This window comes from Phoca vitulina, unplaced genomic scaffold (assembly GCF_004348235.1).
Source record: "Phoca vitulina isolate PV1807 unplaced genomic scaffold, GSC_HSeal_1.0 scaffold7, whole genome shotgun sequence".
In the NCBI taxonomy this organism is placed as follows: domain Eukaryota; kingdom Metazoa; phylum Chordata; class Mammalia; order Carnivora; family Phocidae; genus Phoca; species Phoca vitulina.
In genome coordinates this window covers 47,449,221-47,453,620 of record NW_022589710.1, presented here as the reverse complement: position 1 = coordinate 47,453,620, position 4,400 = coordinate 47,449,221, and positions in this window count along the sequence as shown.

Below are 4,400 nucleotides of genomic sequence, written 5' to 3'. Positions count from 1 at the left end.
AGTCTGTCTTCGGCTCAGGTCATGATTTCCTGGTCCTGGGATAGAGCCAGGCATTGGCATCGCGTCGGGCTCCCTCCTCAGTGAGGAGTCTGCTTCTCTCTCCCTCTGCCCCTCCCCACTGCTCGTTCTCTCTCTTTCTCCCAAATAAATAAATAAAATCTTAAAAAAAAAAAAACCCAGCAGGCTTTAAGGCATGTGGTTCTCAACTGGGGACAATTTTTCCCTCAGGAGACCCGTGTCAAAATCTGGAGATGCTTTGTTGCTACAACAAGTGGGCGCTACTAGCATCTAGTGCGTAGAAGCAAGAATGCTGCGAAACGTCCTACAACGTAGGACAGCCGCCCAGACTGTCAGTAATGCGAACCTGCTTTAAGGTGATCAGACTCCATCTCTTGCTCCTCCACTTTGCAATTCCAGCTAATTTCACATCCCTCTTGCTACTGAAGAAACAGGAGTTTAATCTGCTAAATTGTGCTGAAGTTACTGCCTGATCGTCCAACAAACCATGGTGGCTTTATTACTTAGTATACCAGGATTCATTTAGAGAAGCAGAATCATTAGTATGTAGTCTGTCTATATGTAGGATTCATTACAGGGATTGGACTTGATACTCAAGTATGGCTTTGGTTAAACAGTCTCTGGAAGGTTGTCTTCATACCTGGTGGTAGAGCTGGGTGTCCACAGGGCAGGCAGTGGGGAAGGGAAGGTGGATAAAATGTGAGGGAAAGCAAGGACAAGATGGAGCCCGTGAGGATGGACAGGAACCCGTGTCAATTCTCACTGCCTCTAATGTTGAGGAAGTGGGTGTCCTGCAGCTGGTGGCCTTTGTCGCACAGCCGAACACAAACCTGGCTCAGGAGTGTGAGAAGCTGTAGGAGGATCCAGGGGAAATTGTAGCAATTGTGGGTCCAACTGCTGCCCCACACCAGCAGGGTTGCTAGCAGACGAAGTACCTGCCCTGACCTTGCAAGCATCAACACAAACTCGCTGTTGCTTCAACTCAGCCTTCCAGATCTTGCACAAAAGTCTCTTGTGGCTAACCAGAAATATTCAGGGAAGGGAATTCTGGGAAATGTAGTTTAGCCTAGCCAACCTGACACGTTACAAAGCCACAACCACTGGATCCGTATTTTTGCGAATGTGTTAGTGAAGGATGGGCCTAGAGTCCACACCTGTACAGGTTCACCAGTGCTGCACGGTCATGCTGAGTGGGGAGATTTTGAACTTTTTCCTTCAGAACAATAACATCACATGCAACATTAGGATTACCTACCTACTCAGTGTTGTGATCAAAGGAAGTATTTTCTCAAACTTGATAAGAACTTCCATACTCTTCACTTCAAGTGCTAAGATTGGGATTGACATAAGAGCCCTCGAATGATAGTCTACTAATCTTTGACAAAGCAGGAAAGAATATCCAATGGGAAAAAGAAAGTCTCTTTAATAAATGGTATTGGGAAAACCGGACAGTGACATGGAGAAGAATGAAACTGCACCACTTTCTTACACAATACACAAAAACAAATTTGAAATGGATGAAAGACCTAAATGTAAGACAGGAAACCATCAAAATCCCAGAGGAGAAAACAGGCAGCAACCTCTTTGACCTTGGCCGCAGTAACTTCTTACTTAATGTACCCCGTACCTCCAGAGGCAAGGGAAGCAAAAGCAAAAGTGAACTATTGGGAGCTCATCAAGATAAAAAGCTTCTGCATAGCAAAGGAAACAACAAAATCAAAAGGCAACCAATGGAATGGGAGAAGATATTTGCAAATGATATATTGGATAAAGGGTTAGTATCCTAAATCTATAAAGAACTTATCAAACTCAACACCCAAAAAACAAATAATCCAGTCAAGAAATGGGCAGAAGACATGAATAGACACTTTTCCAAAGAGGGCATCTGGATGGCTAACAGATGCATGAAAAGGTGCTCAACGTCACTCATCATCAGGGAAATACAAATCAAACCACAATGAGATACCACTTCAAGCCTGTCAGAATGGCTAAAATTAACAACTGAGGAACTAACAGGTGTTGGTGAGGCTGTGAAGAAAGGGGAAGCTTTGTGCACTGTCGGTGGGAATGCAAACTGGTACAGGCACTCTGGAAAGTAGTATGGAGTTTCCTCAAAAAGTTAAAAATAAAACTACCCTATGGCCCAGCAATTGCACTACTAGGTATTTATCCAAAGGGTATAAAATACAAAAATGCTGATTCAAAGGGGGCACATGCACCCCAATGTTTATAGCAGCATTATCAACAATAGCGTAATTATGGAAAGAGCCCAAATGTCCATCAACTGATGGAATAGATAAAGAAGATGGGTATATATGTATTTGTATTTACCCATTTGTATGGGTATAGATATACCCATCTTCTTTGTATGTGTGTGTGTACATATATACAGTGTGTGTGTATATATGTACACACTAAATTAGTCTTTTTTTTTTTTTTAAGATTTTATTTATTTATTTGACAGAGAGATAGCGAGAGCAGTAACACAAGCAGGGGGAGTGGGAGAGAGAGAAGCAGGCTTCCCGCCGAGCAGGGAGCCCGACGCAGGGCTTGATCCCAGGACCTTGGGATCATGACCCGAGCCAAAGGCAGATGCTTAACGACTGAGCCACCCAGGCACCCCTAAATAAATTAGTCTTAAAAAAAAACACACACAGAGGGCACCTGGGTGGCTCAGCAGGTTAAGCGTCTGCCTTCGGCTCAGGTCATGGCCCCGGGGATCTGGGATTGAACCCCACATCAGGCTCCAGCCTGATATACAGTGTACACACACTGTATATTTATATATATACATACACACACACATAATAGAATATTGCTCTGATCAAAAAGAATGAAATCTTGCCATTTGTAACAACGTGGATGGAACTAGAATATATTATGCTAAGCAAAGTAAGAGAAAGAAAAATCAGATGATTTCACTCGTGGAATTTAAGAAACAACAGTCATGAACATAGGGGAAGGGAAGGAAATGTAAAACAAGATAAAAACAGAAGGAGACAATCCATAAGAGGCTCTTAACTATAGAGAATGAACAGGGATGCTGGAGGGGAGGTAGATGAGGGGATGGGCTAAATGGCTGATGGGCACTTAGAAGGGCACTTGTTGGGACGAGCACTGGGCTTGTATGTGGGGGATGAATTACTGGATGCTCCTGAAAGCAGGGCTGCACTGGATGTTAACTAACTTGAATTTAAATTTAAAAAAAAACTAAAAAGAGCCCTGCTATGAAAGGGATTAGAGAAGCCAGAGACATGAAATGTCACATATTTTGTGGTTCCATTCACATGAAACATCCAGAAAAGGTAAATCTGCAGAGACAAAAAGCAGATTTGGGGTGCCAGGGGCTGAGGGCAAGTGGGGAGTAACTGCTTAATGGGTATAGGGTTTCCTTTCATCGGGAAATGTTTTGGAACTAGAGGTAGTGGGTATGAGTGTATTGTGAATGTACTGGATTGTTCACTTTTAAATGGCTATGTTATGTGAGTTTCACCTCAATTTTTTTTTTTTTTAATTTAGAAAGTGGATTAGGGTGGTGCCTCGCTGGCTCAGTCTGTAGAAGGTGCGACTCTTGATCTCGGGGTCGTGAGTTCGAGCCCCACATGGAATGTAGAGATTACTTTCAAAAAAGTGGATTAGAGATTTGAGCTAGTTTTGATTTCTGATCTCAGTTTTGCCATTGCTATAATAAAATAGAGTTCTGAATATCACTGATTTCTTTCCCTGGCTTTATTGAAGTATAATTGTATAAAATAAAAAATAAAATAAAAATTGTATATATTTAAGGCATACAACATGATGATTTGATATATGTTGTGAAATGATTACCACAGTTCAGTTAATTAACACATCTATCATCTCATATAATTACCTTTTATGTATGTGGTGAGTACATTTAAGATCTACTCTTAGCAAATTTCAAGTATATAGTATAATTAACTATAGTCACTATGGTGTACATTAGATCCCCAGAACTTACTCATCTTATTCATTGGTATCTTGAATACAAAAGAAGGAGCTTGAAAAATAACTCCTTGACTAGTGCTGAGATCTGTATGATATTACAGTCTGGGAAAAATCTAGAAGTCTAGAACCTTCTGTTAGGAAAAGGAGGATCCCATACTTCCCTGTTTCTAGTGTTCCTAGAAGTAGTGGAAAGGGGCGCCTGGGTGGCTCAGTTGGTTGAGTGTGTGACTGTTGATTTTGGCTCAGGTCATGATCTCAGGGTCGTGAGATCAAGCCCTGTGTTGGGCTCTGCACTCAGCGGGGAATCTGCTTGAGACTCCCCCTCTCCCTCTGATCCTCCCCCCTCAAATAAATCCTCAGGGAAAATAAAAAAAACTAGTGGAAAGAATTCCTGTCCTCATGAGGCGGGTCTGAAA